Source organism: Podarcis tiliguerta (assembly GCF_965153285.1).
Source record: "Podarcis tiliguerta genome assembly, chromosome: 8".
Lineage (NCBI taxonomy): Eukaryota > Metazoa > Chordata > Lepidosauria > Squamata > Lacertidae > Podarcis > Podarcis tiliguerta.
The window spans coordinates 62,761,245-62,778,674 of record NC_139541.1 but is presented as its reverse complement, the minus strand read 5'-3'; the positions used below and the strand labels follow the sequence as shown (position 1 = coordinate 62,778,674).

The 17,430-nt window shown below is 42.2% G+C and overlaps 1 protein-coding gene across 8 annotated transcripts in view; it reads left to right on the top strand.

Annotated features, from left to right (window-relative positions):
- Positions 1–17,430, top strand: part of PHACTR4 (phosphatase and actin regulator 4) — an 81,665-nt gene that overhangs the window by 1,654 nt on the left and 62,581 nt on the right. Inside the window, exon 1 of one of the 8 annotated variants that reach the window (XM_083455058.1) lies at positions 9,914–10,261. The exons of 5 other annotated variants lie outside the window; for them this stretch is intronic. The gene's annotated coding sequence lies outside the window, so the exon portion shown is untranslated. Of the gene's footprint in view, positions 1–9,913; positions 10,262–17,430 lie in introns of those variants that run through there. 2 more of the 8 variants (XM_083455063.1, XM_083455066.1) reach the window with 2 other exon arrangements.

The following is a 17,430-nucleotide window of genomic DNA, read 5'->3' as shown; positions in this document are numbered from 1 at the left end:
ATGGATGTTGGCCCATGATACGGAAATTGCTATCCTTTATGTTGCAGTGGAGGATCTGTGCTTCTAGGCATCTGTATCTAAGATTAGATTCTTAACATATTTTTACCTACTTAGGGAAGTGTCCTTGTTCTCAGAATACTGAATTGGGAGATGACTATTCTACATTTTTCAAAAAGGGGGTCACTTAGTTAGGCACTTCAATGTTGGTTTCCTGGGGTATCTTTTGTCTTTTTCATGTGGTGTGTCTTTAATCAAGTCTTTTTATTCACATGACTCATGTAAACATATTGTTGCTGTGGACTAAACATGCTATCTTTTTACTGTTTTCTTCCAATGGGATTATTAAACCCCTTTGAGTACCTTGGATTGTGTTGCGCCAACCTCAGGTTGGGCTTGACTGGGGTATGTCATACTTGTGCAGTGTGCAAAAGTTTGGGTTGTCGGTAAGAATGAAATAATTGTTTCAGGTCCCTTTTTCTGTATCTCAGTTATCACGTTCAAGAATGTTCTTGCCTAACCCCAAATATGGGAAGTAAGACAGAGGTGTGCAAATGCTTAATGTGTTAACTCTTACAGTCTTATGGAGCAGGAAGTAATGCTTTTCCACAAAATGGAGGGAATGCATGTTAAATAGGTCAAATCAACACACAGCCAGCTACTGTTTTCTGAAAATGAAGACTGGAAAATAATGGTTGTGGTTCTTCAGTTGTAAATTGAGATTATTTAGTTTTAGCTAGTCATAGATAGTAAGAAGAGAGAGCTTCCATTAGAAGATCTGAGTGGGAATATAAATTGCTGCTGAGGAGCTGATCTAGACTGTGATTGCATCTTTGTTTCTGTGCTTTCGGATTAGAAGTATGTGATTATGCAGACTTTCTACTTCATTCAACCACCAGTTAAATTAATCTCTAGTTTAATTTGATAATCTTGGGAAGCAAATCACTTCTACCGAGCAAAATAGGTCTGTATATTGGTCATGTGCGGCTGTTCTTGATGGTAGTCACTGAGATTGGTGATGTTGAGGTATTAATAAAATTAGGTGACAATTGCTGTTAACTTGATATATAAATTCTAGAGGGATATGTGTTATGTCTGTAGCCTCAAAAGCAATATGTTTTTAAAAAGAGATTTATTGTGGCATAAACTTGAGAAAATCCAACCTTAATAAAGGAAACATGAGGAGTTAACTAAAGCTAGTTTGTTATTGACAGTGAAATGCATGCCAAACAGAAGGGATATGCTTTGCAAGGAGCTCAAAATTTATGAACTAGGAAGTGCAAAAGTAAGGGCTTTAATCAGTAAGTCACAGAGTTTCCCTTTTAAGTCTGCAGGAAGTAATGAATGCTTAGAAAATAAGTTAATGTCATGGTTAGAGCATTGGGCTAGGCTGGGTAGCATGGGTTCAATTCCCCCTATCCCAGCTGTGCATCTCAATCATAAGACCTTAGGCTAGTCACACTCTTTCAGCCTAACTTACCTCATAGGGTGGTTGTGAGAATGAAATTGGGATGGAGGAAGGAAAAGCGAATATGTGTCACCCTGAGCTCCATGAAAGAAAGGTGAGATAGAGATATATACATGCAAAAGAGATGTCCCAACTAAAGTTTGAAATCCTTTTAACTTCAGGGGGAGATATCTCAGCACATGCTTTATTTTCAGGGGAAGAGGCACTCCTGGTACCTTTGGACTTCAAAGTGTTCAACTGTGACTGGGTTGTGTCATCAAAGTTTTATAGCTCCATTATTGAATATGTCTCTTAGATCAATGCCCCCTTTGTTAAATGTATATCACTCTTTGGTTGCATTTATTTTAAAGCACATGAGAGGTAGAATGTTCTGAGACTATCAGAGCTTGCCTTTGAGTAAAGAACTTGCTTTTCCTAACGTTTATTTTTAGCTGTTAATTAGCAGTGCTCACTGAGTCCTTTGAGATAAGGGTTGTTTTTGGGTGTTGCTGTATGACAGTAGCGGCGCTGCTGTTATGAATGACTTAAGTGGTGAGCCTCATTTATTTATTTAATTTCAAGTGTTTGGCTTCCTCTATTCCCAAAGACTTATTGCGGTATTTAAAAAAAAGCCACTGAAAGAACTTCCCTTCATTCTTGAGCAGATGTTTGCTTAGATAATAACTCTGAACACTGCATTTGGAAAGCCAAAGGCTTTAACTTTTATAAAGTGTCTGGAGAAAAGTGGGGTGGGCCAAAAGCCAGAGAGCAGCTTGCAAAATGGCAGGCAATGGCATGTGGAAGGAATTGCTAGGAAGCCACCCTTGGCTACTGGTAGCAATCATTATGGGATGCAGGGAAGCAACTTACCAGTAATAATTGTGTTTTGCTTCCTTCAACCTTTTCTCTGTTTTCCAGTTCTCGGTATCAAGATCATTGCTCACCACCCTACCCTGTAAAGTGCTTTCAAAACCTTTTAGTATTTTTTTCTCTCTAGAAGGGTGTCTGTAGGCACTGACAGCCTTGCATTTGAGCAGTAGCCTGGGAGCCATAATTGAAAATGGACTTGGGTGCAGGTAAGTGAGCTATGTGTAGGCATATGAGGGACTGAAAACTTTGTCCCTCCTCTGTGTTCAGCATAGAAACTAATCAAGCTGCCAGAGGAAGAAAGCCCCTGCTTTGGTTTCCAGTACAGAGATGCAGCAGGTTTCTACAAGAGGGACAAGAGCTGCACATTACTCCTCTGCTAACACACAGCAGGCTAGTAAAAAGTTTTGGAGGCTAGCGACTTTTGTGGGCATATTTACAAGGTTGCTAAAGGCTTTGGTACAGTCAGTAGGGATGCTTGTGGAATTCAGTTTCTGTGAATTCTAACAGAAACTTAACTGGCCTGATCCACACCTCCTGGACACATGTGTTGATCCGATCATATATGATAACGATTGCAGTTAGAATGTTTACTATGATCTGATCCACACGTTTGTCCAGAAGGTGTGGATCAGGCCAGTTAAGTTTCTATTAGTAACCAATGCTACCTGAGAACTTCAGTGACAGTGTTGAATCCAAGAGCACCCACAAACTATGGACCTGTCCCTTTCAGGGGTCTGCAACCCAATCCAGGACAGGCCACTTCCTCACCTCTTGGACTTAAGAATTTAGGGCACTTAACACCTCTTTCTTTTCAGGGCTCAGCTTCAATTTATTGCCCCATCTCAGTCCTTCAACATCTCCAGGCACTGGTCTAGCACCTGAATTGCTTTTTCTGATTCAGAATGAACAGAGAGATATCAATGGGCATCATCTGCATATGGGTGTTGCCTCACTTCAAATCTCCTAATGACCGATCCCCAGCAGTTTCCTATGGATATTAAATAGCACGGGGGACCCCCACAGGATATCACAGGAGAACTTCCATGATGCTGAGCAGTATCCTTCCATAACTACTTTCTGGAAACAACGCTAGAGGTAGGAGTGGGACCACTGAAGTACAGCCCCCCCAATCCGCACTTCCCCCAAGAAGGATACTGTGGTCGGCGATATCAGAAGCCACCAAGAAATGGAGAAAAAGCAGAGCTGCACTTCCTCTTATTTCGCTCTTAACAAATGTCGCCCAACAGGCAACCAAGATGGTTTCAGTGCTATGCTGGGCCTGAAGCCAGACTGGAATGGATCTATGTAATCAGTTTCTTCCAAGCATTAGGAATAGTGATGCAAAATCCATCTTTTAAATCCATCTTTTAAATAAGTGTGGTGGGTGGGGTAGTCACTGAGTAGTTAACTGGGTAGTTAACTGCTTGTTTCTGATGCAGGTTCTGGGGTTGTTATTTTTTAATGAAAAGTGGTCCAGCGCTCTAATTTAATGAGGAAGCTCTGACAGTTAAATTCCATTAAAAGTTTCTTTCTGAATAACAGCTTTTGATGCTATAAACCTTGTGTATGCTTCCAGCAGAGAACCTATAAATTCCGTCTCTGGATCATATCTCATTTGCTTACTGCTTGGTAACTAGCCTTGCCCTAGTAAAACAATGTTTCACAGTTTAGGTTGTTTCCTGTAGTAACTGTAGAGCATTTATACACCCTTGAGATTTGTTACCATAGGGTAAATAGCTGAGGGTCACAATGTTTAATCAAAGTGATTATTGTAAAAAAATACTCTGATCTCAAGTGTGTGTATGTATGTTGATCAGCTGATTAATAGTTTCCCTCCATTAAATGTAGATTAGAGCTGTTAAAGAGAAAACAACTCCCCCTGCCCCTCTCAAGGTCATAAAGAACACCCCCCTCCCATATTTTAGAAATGTCTGACTTGAAATCAAGTGTTGTGCTTTGTTGTAAACAAAAATCTGCGCTTTCCCCCTTATCCTATCACAGATTCAAAAATGAAAGAAAACTCGTGGCTATGGACTTTACTTTAGCCTGGCATGCCTATCTACGGTAACTGATCTCTGCCCAGAGACCTTGCTAAATCCTTATTGACATACTAATCTTTGTTTGAATTGTCTTCATTTCCTAATAACTGTCACCAAAACTCTTTCATACAATGCTTTGGGGAGTGGGCGGGAGGAAACCATGCTCTCCCAAAATATTCTCCTGGTGGCGTGAGCCAGACTGCATCTGTGAACATATGAAGGAGCCTTGTATAGGAGGCATTGTATGATACCAGTTGTCTAGCAAGGCAGAATGGGACACAATGGAGGAGAGGGTACTATTAGTTGCAACCCTGTCCACCAGAGCAATAACACTCAGCCCATTTCTGGCCCTTATTATCCCTGTCTGTGACTTTCACTTCTCTAAAAGTGTGGCTATCTCCTGATCTCAAAGGCAAAGAAAAAAGAGGGGTCAGAAGGGGAGAAAAGTCATGTGCTAGAAATGAAATTTATTCCAGGGATGACTCTTTTCTTGAGGGTACGGTTTTAATATCAGTTCTCGCCGAATGCACAGGACACTATAGTAACTTCATTGACTCTGCTCATTTTCAGTGATGCCCTTTATATCTTTTAATTCCCTCTTATGATGTCCGTATCATGTTGCACCTCTCTCCCTTCTCTTCTTTCCCCAGAAAACTCTTAGAGGAGACACTTTTACTCAATCCACAACCCTTACCCTCACTTGTAAACATCTGATACTTCAAAAAGAAAAGTGAATGCAGAGTAGCTTTCACCAGGCTTAGTGTTGGCGTGATGCATCCTTGGGTAGTTCCTGGAGCTACAGTGCCAAAACCTGCCTTAAACTCCTACATTTGGTGGCTAGGAGCAGCATTATAATTTCCAGTACTGCCTCTGACATATCACTTTGGGTCACTGTGGTCAATTAAAATAGTGGCTCAAAGTTGCCTGATTCTCATGGCTGTACCGTGCCAATGGATCCTTGGCACAGTACAGTTGTTCCTAGCTTGCACTAGTGCAGTACTTGGTAAAGTAACAGGCCTTTACAGACTCCCATTGGTTTTAGGCAGATGGGAGGCTGTTGCGCTGCTTCTGATATTTAATGTGGGGAAGGCAGGAAAGATCTGAAAAAGCACGTTTACAAATGATGTTATGCTGTTGTTTTTGTGCCAGTGGTATGTGGATTAAGAAATGCAATTTGCAATTGCTTAATTAAGACTGGGCATGCTGTCTAGCCGCCAAAGAATTGATGCTTTTGAATTATGGTGCTGGAGGAGACTCTTGAGAGTCCCATGGACTGCAAGAAGATCAAACCTATCAATTCTGAAGGAAATCAGCCCTGAGTGCTCACTGGAAGGACAGATCCTGAAGCTGAGGCTCCAATACTTTGGCCACCTCATGAGAAGAGAAGCCTCCCTGGAAAAGACCCTGATGTTGGGAAAGATTGAGGGCAAAAGGTGAAGGGGACGGCAGAGGATGGTTGGAAAGTGTTCTCGAAGCTACCGGCATGGCTTTGACCAAACTTTGGGAGGCAGTGGAAGACAGGAGTGCCTGGCGTGCTCTGGTCCATGGGTCACGAAGAGTTGGACACGATTAAACGACTAAACAACAACAACAACATGCTGTCTAGCACAATAATAATAATAATAATATGATGTTATTTCTACCCTGCCCATCTGGCTGGGTTTCCCCAGCCATTATTAGTTAATTGAGCATGTCTTCCTGAAAGTCAGGAAGCAATGCAGGGTATCCAGTGATGGAGGTCAGCTATGGAGAGCCTAGTACTCTGGGTGATTAGTTTCCAACCATAAACCATTATAGGCAGAGGGGTTTGTGTAGGCAAGATCAAATCAAATTACAAAGCTATATGCGAAAAAACTGGAATAGTGTCTGTCTCGTAGTAGAGCAGGGCCTATTTGGAGTTTTACCAGCAAAACTGAAAGAAAGCTGTGGAGAGAAGGATAACCATGGCATTCACTAGTCAGTGGAAAGAATCCACTGAACTGGCTGCAGCCCCCCCCCCTTTCTTTTTGCTAAACTCAGCCCATTCTGGACTATGTCAGTCCTTGTGCTAGCTTTCAACCTTAATCACATCCTGGGTGAGGCTCATACAGGTACGGCATAGCTGCAGACTGCAGGGCCTTGAGACTACATGTGATTCAAGGGAAGCAGCAACAAGTTCTGCCACATGTGAATCTTATTAGATGAAGCCATATGTGTTTATGAAAGGCAGTTCCCATCATAAATAGGGTACATTTGGACCCAGGAAAGAAAACACATTCAGAGGATGAGCCTGGCACTTGCTTTAGGTACCATTCCAGCTGATTTTATAAATTATTTGAGTTTATTTGTTGTTTTCTACCAAGATATCTCAAAGCTTCTTACAACAATAAAATTCATGCAGTAGTAGCTTGCATAAATATTTGAAATCAGTAACAACAGAGAGTGTCTTTCTTCAGGAATGAAAATACATTCAAAGAGTGAACTGTTCTTTTCCTTTTTTCCTCTCTGGCTTGGAAATTAACACCTGCAACTAGTAGGGACAGAGTGTAAAAGGTAAAGGTACCCCTGACTGTTAGGTCCAGTCATGGACGACTCTGGGGTTGCGCACTCATCTCGCTTTCCTGGCTGAGGGAGCCGGGGTTTGTCCACAGACAGTTTTTCTGGGTCATGTGGCCAGCATGACTAAGCCGCTTCTGGCGAACCAGAGCAGTGCACAGAAACACCATTTTCTTTCCCTCCAAAGCAGTACCTATTTATCTACTTGCACTTTGTCATGCTTTCGAACTGCTAGGTGCGCAGAAGCTCGGACCGAACAACAGGAGCTCACCCCGTCACGGGGATTTGAACTGCCAATCTTCTGATCGGTAAGCCCTAGGCTCTGTGGTTTAGACCACAGCGCCACCCGTGTGTATTTTATAACAAATGCATTATGCTGTGGGTCCATGCTGCGGCTCCTGATCCATATACCTGCCGTGTAAAACAGGATATTCCAGATGTCAGGAAAATTAACCCACAATGTGACCCTTAAGATGGATGCATTCCCTTTTGCTTTAGTTGTGTGCTGAAATCCCCTAGCTGACTAAAATTGTAATCAGAGCCAGGAGGAAGTCAGAAAGCATCTACTGCTCAAGCGTAGGAGTGTCAATGTGTGACCTGCTTTGCATTTTAGATGTGATGTCTGTATGTTTGTGGGTCTTCTTAACCGGATGATGATGGCTTTAAGTTAATCAGCTGGCTTTAGCTGAGCAACTTGTACCTGCCTGTGCATTTATGTTCTTTTTAAGTGGAGGGAGGCAGCTGTTCATTGTGGTGGTTGGAGATATAAAAATGGAAACAAAGCATGGAGAAGCATCTGCTGCGGCCGTATTGACTACTTAATACAATAAAAATTCCAGTGTGTGTGAAATACTGTGTGCCTTTTGAGTTCCTTGCATCTCATTTTTATTGAGATGTAGACCAAATTATAGTGTTTAGATGCAATTTCCTCTCTGCCCCATCCTGCTCTCATCTATTATGAGCTGGCTATTGTGCCTGAGGCCAATTAATTGTAGAAGTGCATTTTAAATAAATGCCAAATGAAGCTGATGCCTTGTGAGATCAGCAGAGCATTGGATAAATCACATTAAGTTTCCTGTGGGGAATAACTAGTGCCCAGTATATCTAATGCTTGCCTTAGTCCGCATTGGAAATTTGTCATGGAAACAGGCTGCAGCTAAGCCTCCCTGACCATTGGCCATGCTGCCTCAGGATGTTGCATGTTGCAGTCCAGCAACATCTGAAAGGGACACAGGTTCCCCTACCTTGATCTGAATGATATAAATACCACAAAGCCTTTTTTGATAAATGTGGTTCAATTAGGATGCAGAAGGGCTAGGATTTGCCCTTTATGTTTTAGCATCGTGCTTTGAAAAATAAAACTTAATTTGTCTTTAAAAAAAAACATTTTCACCCTTTCTTTGTTAAAATAAATAAACTAATAATACTAATTCCCTTAAGTAGGCAGGTAGGATGGCTTGAAAGCTTTGGAGATGCTTACATTTCCAGTTAGCACATAAGTTAGATTATCTCCTCTCTGTGAAGGATTTATTCTGATTTGGCAGCATTAGTGATGGAGAAATAAAAACCATTTTTGAAATCCACTTTGCTGCATTTGAGCCTCCAGGCTGCAAACCTGTGGTGATATTTCCCTGTCTGCCTGACTGGAAGCATTTTGTGTGATGGTTGTTCTAAAGGTGGTTTCACTCTTAGGCGCAAACTGGTTGTTTGGAGGAGGGAGGTGACAATTGGACAGACAATGCATGTTGAATACACAGAAGCATTATGTGGGAAAGAAGCTTTCAAGGGTGGTCTATAACCATTTATTGGAGCCTTAACAAAACCTAAAAACAATTCTATTCCTTTAAATGCAGTGTGTGCATTGAAAATATGACAGCAGTAACACCAGAGGAACAGAAATGAGGAAGACAAAAGGAAACTCCTGGTTTTCAACTTCCATGCTATGTCTGTAGTATCAGTATATCCCTCCCTCCCTCTTTAAGGTTGAACGTAAAGCACTATACCTTTCAGGATTACTTCAATGTAAGATAACAACCAACAGTAGTTGACATGTGCCAGTTGATTGCAGGTGCAGAACTACATGTATATTCAAAACTAATTTATCTTAATTGAATATATGCAAAGTAGCTGATAAGCTCAGGATATGTTTCCTATGAGAAATCTGATCATCACCTTATTTTTTTTCAGGACCATATTGTACTATAGAAAGAACTCTGGTAATGTGATAAAATGAATTTCTAGTCCTTGATATGTTACATATTATAATCCTTCCTTCCTACATGGAACTCAGCACCATACATAGGGTCCCCAAACATTCTTCCATCTAGTCATCAACCCCCTAAGCTTCAACAAGGTTGTTGCATCATATGCCTTTGAAAAATGCTTTGGCTCCGAATCATTCTCCTGTAATTGTGCACATGGCATCAGCCAACCCGTTTCAAGGGGATTATAATACTATTTGAGGGTGTTTGCTTAATTTAGGTGTGTAAATGTTCAGAGTGTAAATGTTCATCTAATCTAGCATCTTATGCCCTACACTCGAGATAGGAAACCCATCAATAGGGTATGAAGGCAGGAGCTTATCCCTCAATCTTGCTCTTCAGGGGCTGATATTTAGTGGCACAATTTGGACCTGCAACAAAATGTGAAGTTTTCCTGTCCAAATTTTCAGAAACTGTTTTATCTGCCCTCCAAACAGTCAATCAGCACTGTCTGGCCACTGATCATGCTCCATCCTCTCACCCCTTAGCAGTTTTTCTAAATATTGTTTAAACACTTCTTAAAACATTGGGGCACCTCCAGGTTTTATGATGGTAACTGACTTGTACTATTTTGGCTAAATATAAGCAATGGCACACCTAACCTAGACACTGGAAATAGAGGGGAATGATGTTGCCTCTGAGTATCAGATGCATTTGTTTATTTAATAGGGAAGGCGGGAAGAAACTGTTTGAGCAATATTGAAGTTACTGCTTTTTCATGGCACAGCATTGGTGCCAACGGTGAGGGGAGTTTCCTTGGCACTGGCTGCTCTTTAGCTGCTGCCCAATCAGGTGCACCTCAGTTCCAGGTAGCTGACTCATTTCATGGTGCTACACAACCGCCTGTTGTTTCCGTAGCAGCTGAAAATTTACCAAGAGGGTGGGGTCCATAGTTCACTGCAACCTGGTTCAAAGAGTGTACATATGGTTTTATACTTAATTCTGGTAAGGAATTTTCTGCTAAAGACATACTTGAACTCACCATCACTACTGCAACACGATGTGGATATTTTAACCATATTGGTGACTTTCAGATGTTTTCGTTTCCTTTTTCCTGACTGCTAGCAATTCTTTCAAGCTAATGGCTCTGGGAGTTTCCCTAGGAAGTGCAGGTGTGTATAATGTTTCATAGCAAAGCAAGCTCTGCTTTTATAGTACGAATAATCAGTAAAAGTCAGTAGAATGATGAAACACTTTCATTTGTTCTCAAAGAACTTTGCCAAGGAAGTATCAACTTGCTCAAATTTTTTTGGTCCATTTCACTTGTGTGAGAGGGCACAGGATGTAATTTTTTATTAGAGGCACCTGGATTCAAACAGCTATTTTGAGGTTGGTATACATTGCCTTTTAGGTTAAGAAAAACTTTACAAAGCTGTACACCTAAAAACGGCTGAATAAAGCCATTCTTCTCACTAAAATGTGTTAAAACCTGGACAGTGCCAAAAAGATAGTCTGCATCTGGTCAGCCTCCCTGGGGAATGTATTCCAAGGATAGGGTGTTATAAATGAGACGACCCTACCGCACCTTAGATGATGAGTTTTGGGGCTGGTTCCTGGAGGAGGAGGTATGAGATAAAGTCAGTAGTTGGAACCAACAGGTAAGCAGTGTGATTCAGCAGCATACAAACCTAATTCAATTCTAGACAGCATCAACATCATGCATAGTGTCCAGATCAAGGGAAGTAATAGTACCACTCTTTTCTGCCTTGGCTAGACCCCACCTGGAATACTCTGTCTAATTCTGAGTACCACAGCTTAAGCAGGATATCAACAAGATGGAATGCGTGCAGGGGAGGATGCCCAAGATGATAAAGGGCCTGGAAAGTTAGCCTTATGAGGGAATTGGGAGTAGAGAAGACTGAGAGGTGATAGGATAGCCATCTTCAGATATCTGAAGAGGTGTCACATGGATGATGGAGCAAGGTTGTTTTCTGCTGCTCCACAGCATAGGACCTGACCAAATAGATTCAAGTAACAAAAAAAGAGCTTATGACTAAATACAGTGGTATCTTGGGTTAAGTACTTAATTCGTTCCGGAGGTCCGTTCTTAACCTGAAACTGTTCTTAACCTGAAGCACCACTTTAGCTAATGGGGCCTCCTGCTACTGCCGCGCCGCCAGAGCACAATTTCTGTTCTCATCCTGAAGCAAAGTTCTTAACCTGAAGCACTATTTCTGGGTTAGCGGAGTCTGTAACCTGAAGCGTATGTAATCTGAGGTACCACTGTATTATGGAGAATTTTCTGATGGTAATAGCTATTCGACAGTGGAACGGACTACCTCAAGAGGTGCTGGACTCTCTTTCATTTGAGGTTTTTAATCATGTTAGATGGCCATCTTCCAGGGCCTCTTAGCTGTGATTGCTGTATTGCAGGAAGTTGGACTAGATAACCCTTGGGGACCCTTCCCCCTCTACACTTCTATGAAATGAGGCAGGATTCAGCAGCATGCCAACTGAAGAACTGCCAAAGCATACAGGAACGCACCAGAGCTCAGAGCACTTTGTTGCTTAAGCAACTGCAACAGAAAGCCCTCTTAAACTCTTTCCTGTCCCAAAGGAGCCATTGGCCAACTTGGGTGGGCAGAGTAAGTCCAGAGCCTGAGGGCACTTCACCCAAAAATTGCTTCCTGCAATTCAGTGGCTCATGACATGGAGCAGCTGCCCACCGATCCCAGCATCTTCTAAAAGCAAAAGGAGGTTAACACCTGGGCCAATGTTTGTGTAATGTGGTTTGCCCTTGAGGTATATGGTTCAGAGCCATTTAAGGTCATGACCAGCACCTTGAATTGGGCCAGAAATGGACCACGAACTAATGCAGCTAAAACTGTTGACAGATGTTCTAATATGGACTTTATCAGCCCACTGTAGAACCTTTCTTAGAAAGCTGCAGGAAGTACAGGAAAGGTGACGTCTACTAAGCTGCGCTCCTGTTGAATCCACCCACACCATTTTATTTTGTCATAGCTCTGCATGCAGAATTTGGGTGTGCACATTTTTGGGGGACTTTTGTAGCCTGTTTAAAAATCAGTGGGATTAAAAAAAATGATCACTATTAGTATTGCTGGCCTTGGAGGTCAGTGATCAGCTTTTCCCTCCCTCGTCATAAAATGTAACGGTTCTAATAGATTTCACACAATGAACCTGGGCTGCGGACAGGAAGTTGTTTTCTGGACCATGTTCTGCCTTTCCAGACTGCATAGTCAATAACTAATTTCTTGCTGAGTATCTTATTATTTCCTGAAGTACTTCAAGTACATCAATAATTAGAAGGCCAGCTTGAAAGCACAACTAGTGCCTTTGTGGCAGTGCTGGGAATCAAACTTGCACTGGCACAACTGCTAGGGACACAGGGTATGAATTGCATTCTTATGTGCAGAAAGGGGAAGTAAATACCATTTTAGTTTGCTTGCACAGCAAATTTGCTACCAGTAGGATCTGCAGAACTGGTGTAAACATGCGCAACCTTTTTTCTTTCTTAATTTTAAACATTATAAATGTCCTCAGGGAGGCTTACAAGAAGAATAAAAGGAAGTTAAAATGCATACTGTAAAAGAGGTCAACAATAAAGCATATGAAAGCTACATAAAAAATGGCAAAGACAAAACTAACTGACGTAAGACCTGGAACAGATTAAAAAGCCTGGGAAAGTAAAAAGGCCTTTGCCTGGTGCTGATATGCTGTCAAAGGTAGACAACAGACGTGTTTTTCTTGGGGAGGACATTCTGTAGTAGAGGTACCACCTCTCATAATTTCCTTTACCTAATAGCCACTCACTGCACCTTGCCCAGTGGAAACATCCAAAGAAGAGCCACAGAAGAAAAATTTAAGGTCCAGGTATGTAAAACTGCTGGGTTGGCAGGCGCTGGGACTGAACGACGGGAGCGCACCCCGCCGCGGGGATTTGAACTGCCGACTATGCGATCGGCAAGTCCTAGGCACTGAGGTTTTGCCCACAGCGCCACTCGCGTCCCTAATCTAGTTACCCGTGTCCCTGGATCTAGTTACCTGTTATTTTATTTATTTGGAACTAGGAAAACTAACTGGGCTAAACTTTGACAACTTTTGCTTTAAATTTCTGTAACAGTTGTTCAGGGACGCGGGTGGCGCTGTGGGTAAAAGCCTCAGCGCCTAGGGCTTGCCGATCGAAAGATCGGCGGTTCGAATCCCCGTGGCGGGGTGCGCTCCCGTTGCTCGGTCCCAGCGCCTGCCAACCTAGCAGTTTGAAAGCACCCCCGGGTGCAAGTAGATAAATAGGGACCGCTTACTGGCGGGAAGGTATAAACGGCGTTTCCGTGTGCTGCGCTGGCTCGCCAGATGCAGCTTTGTCACGCTGGCCACGTGACCCGGAAGTGTCTGCGGACAGCGCTGGCCCTCGGCCTCTTAAGTGAGATGGGCGCACAACCCTAGAGTCTGTCAAGACTGGCCCGTACGGGCAGGGGTACCTTTACCTTTACCTTTAACAGTTGTTCATAGACCACACCTTTTAAATGTGTGTGTTCATGTGTTCAGGATCATTTATTAGATGGTGTGTTTTTGGGAGGACTACTCTGTGCTTAGTTCAAAGTATGCCTGTTGTGATTGGTCAATGTTTGGGTGGGAATTATTGGAGGGATGGTTGCATGGTAGAATAATGCTAAAATAATTAACATGCTGTCCAAAAGTCTATTGTTTAAAGAGCTGAATTCAGCCATTGCTAATTACCATCATGGCTCATTCACACTGGTAGCTTGCTTCTTTGGTTTACTTCTTCAGAAAGGGTTTGACTGCAGTGCAGGCAGCTCCTTGGCAGTGCTGTGCATTATGACTTGACAATGTAAATGAAAATACTGCACCTTTGCAAAAAAGCCAAAACAAAAACTGCTTGCCCAGTTGGTTAGACTTTGAACATTCATTTCTCATGGGTCTCACTATTGCATCCCCAGTCTTGTTAATACCCTGATGTTATATCCCAATGTTCTTGTCTGTTTTGCTAATGCATCAAATACTAGGCCAGAAGACAACTTGAGAGAAGTTGTGTGCAGTGTTTAAAGGGAAATAGGAAGTAACTATTGATGCTGCATGCTCAACAAACTGTGTAGCGAAGTGCTATTGCTTGGTTGTGCTTGGATGTTATAGCTGTGAAATTTGAGTGTGGTTGCAGCCACCAGTAGTGATGTTATGGGTTGAAAATGTCATAAGCCAAGGGACACAACACTCTAAAGTAGGCATAGGCAAACTTGGCCCTCCAGATGTTTTGGGACCACAACTCCCATCATCCCTGACCACTGGTCCTGTTAGCTAGGGATTATGGGAGTTGTAGTCCCAAAACATCTGGAGGGCTGAGTTTGCCCATTCCTTCTCTAAAGCATCTATTAAAGAGCTGTGTTGTGGTGTTATAGAATAAAGGGAATCTGTTGCCTTTTCCATGCCAAAGATGCTCTGGGCTTCCTTCCACCTACATACATTCATGCTGAATGTCCTGGAAAAAATGGAGATTCCTTTGAAATGTGTAGGATGTTCAGAAGCTCTGATTTTGATCACTGTAAGTGGCTATTTAGAACAGAATCATCTGGTGTCTTACCTGTACTTCTCCAGCTCCTGTTCTTAGCTGGAGTTTGGGGTGGTTGCCTAATTTTGCTGTTTACAGTGATTCTGACCTGACCTCATTTGGATGGATGGAGGGGGGAGTGGAATTGAGAGCAGAACTGAAGGGATTATCAGGCAGCTACAAGTAGAGTGCTTCTGCCACAGCTGCTACTCTGAATTAACCCAATGTGTTTGGGGAGGGTGACCTAGCCAGATTCAACGGCTTCTTTGCCTTTGTTTGTTCTTTACAAAATGATTGAGTGTGTTGAGGCATACAGGTGCCCAGCTGCAAAGGCAGGAGAAAGGACAGAGGAGGCAGTGCATTCACTGCAGTGGGTCCTGCTGTGGATCAGACAAGTGCAAGGTAGAGCAGGTTGCAAAATGCTAGGAGTCGAGGGGGTTCTTTTTTAAGCTTGGTTCTTTTTATTCCATTAAAATGAAATATATTGTTGCCCTGCTAAGCTATAGCACCAATAAAGCTAAAATGTTAATCTGAAACATTTATGCTTGAAACTGAATGATCTCTCTTTCCTAATATGCAGAAGTGTACGTACATACATACGTGCATTAAACACTCCTCCCAGTCTATGACTGGAATAAATTCTGAATCTTAAGTTTTTCTATTGGGATCTTGACCCGTTTCTCAGAGTTGGCCTTTTTGGATATTGAGGTTTGGAAAAACTACCGTATCTGACAGTAAGAGCTGTTTGACAGCGGAATAGTCTCCCTTGGGAGGTTGTGGACTCTCCTTCCATGAAGGTTTTTAAGCAGAGGTTGGATGACCATCTCTCATGGATGCTTTAGCTGAGATTCCTGCATTGCAAGGGGTTTGGGCTAGATGACCCTTGGGGCCCCTTCCAACTCTACATGTTTATGATTCTTTTATTCCCTCCAGCTTGATGACTCTTCTGAATTGGCTCACAGGTGAGTGTACACCCAAGTAAATTATTCCAGATGCACAAGCATCATTCCTTTTTAAGTCATGTTGGTTTAAGAACTAGCCAGCAACAAATTGAAGCATTTCTTGTTTGATAAATTTGATCCCATTTTGTATCAAGAGGTTTGTTGGCATTCTTTGGGTATATTGGTAACTATTGTAGTCACTTACGTGCAGTGTCCTGTGGAGAGAGTGTTAAGCATTATCTCACAAAAGCAGTTTCCATGTATGGAAATCAGAAATGGAAACTTTCTCAAGAAATTATTACTCCTGACACTTTGCATATAAAACTGTATATGTGAGTAACACAACATGTACTTGGCGTCAGGTAGTTCTAGTTACAGGTAGGTGGCCGTGTTGGTCTGCTGTAGTCGAAACAAAATAATAATAAAAATTCCTTCAGGTAGTACCTTATAGACCAACTAAGTTTGTTCTGGTTATAAGCTTTGCATGATACACACTGAAGCTTATACCCAGAACAAACTTAGTTGGTCTCTAAGGTGCTACTGGACATTTTTTTTAATTTTTTAATTTATTACAACATGTACTTATTTATTTTAGCTATTTGTTCTCTGCCACTGCTAGGTAGCTTGTTGGGATTTTTAAACCTTTGCCTTTTGGTTTCTGAGCTCCACAATCTTTTGGGCTCAGGTGAATCTGCAAAGCATTGATGTCTTTCACCAAACCCTGAGGGCTGGTCTTCTGAAATGGCTATTGCATGTCTTGTGGCTTTAGCTTTATGGAGGTATCACTAAATAAAACTGGCAGAGTTCCAAGTACCGAGCTTCTTTGTTGTGATCATTAGATACTGGCACTTATAAATCAGGACCTGAAATCATGAGTGTAGAATCACACTGTTAGGTAGAATTGCAGTCAGTTGTGTGCATATTCACATCATTTCTTGTTTTGAAAAATGGGGAATCTGGGATTCTAGGGTACAGTTTCTTCATTTAGGCAGCGGCATTAACTAGTTGACTAGCTCAAAAGGCCTAGCAAATTGTGCAAATGACCCATTTTACAAGACATGTTGAGTCCCACTTGCTAGGAAGCTGCTTACTGTTCTTGGTGAACAATAAGCTGTTGGCCAGCTTGGTTCCTTGTTATACAGTCACTTCACTGAGTTCATTGAAGAGTTCCTGGGAATCCCGGATTGATGAATACATCCATGTTGCCATCTAGGCAACCAAGAGGACACATTCCAGCCAGTCAAAAATATTTAAGGAGGGGCAGTGGGGGTTGTGACATAGGGAGAGCAAGTGTGGCTTGAGAACATTCCTATGGGCTGGATGGTGAGACTTGGAGGGCTGTATTTGGCCCCCAGTGATGGGTCTCCATCCCTGCTAATTTACATTACAAAACAAAGATATTTGGTGTGAATGCTTAACTTTTGATGCTACCTAGCTGGCTCAACTGTTCAAGAACAAATGGCTTCATCTTGTTTAAGAGTTAACATGAATAGATGGAGCTGACTATGGGTAGTCATAGCCTTCACAATCATAGTTATCAGGGAATGCAGGGGGAACGTCTTTAGGGAGTAGCTGTGACATGACCTACATTTGGGAGTTGACTGGCATATCCATGAAAATCTGGGGGCCTTCTCAAATAAGACCTGATTCCAACCATACTGCTTAAACACATGAGTGTGTTAAAACTATGTAATAGTAATATGGCTAATGTAATAGTAATATGCATATTGTCCAGAGGATTCATGCTTTCTTGAGTTGTCTAATAGCTGATAAACTGTTGCTTACATGCTGCTTTCCTGTGGTATACACAGGT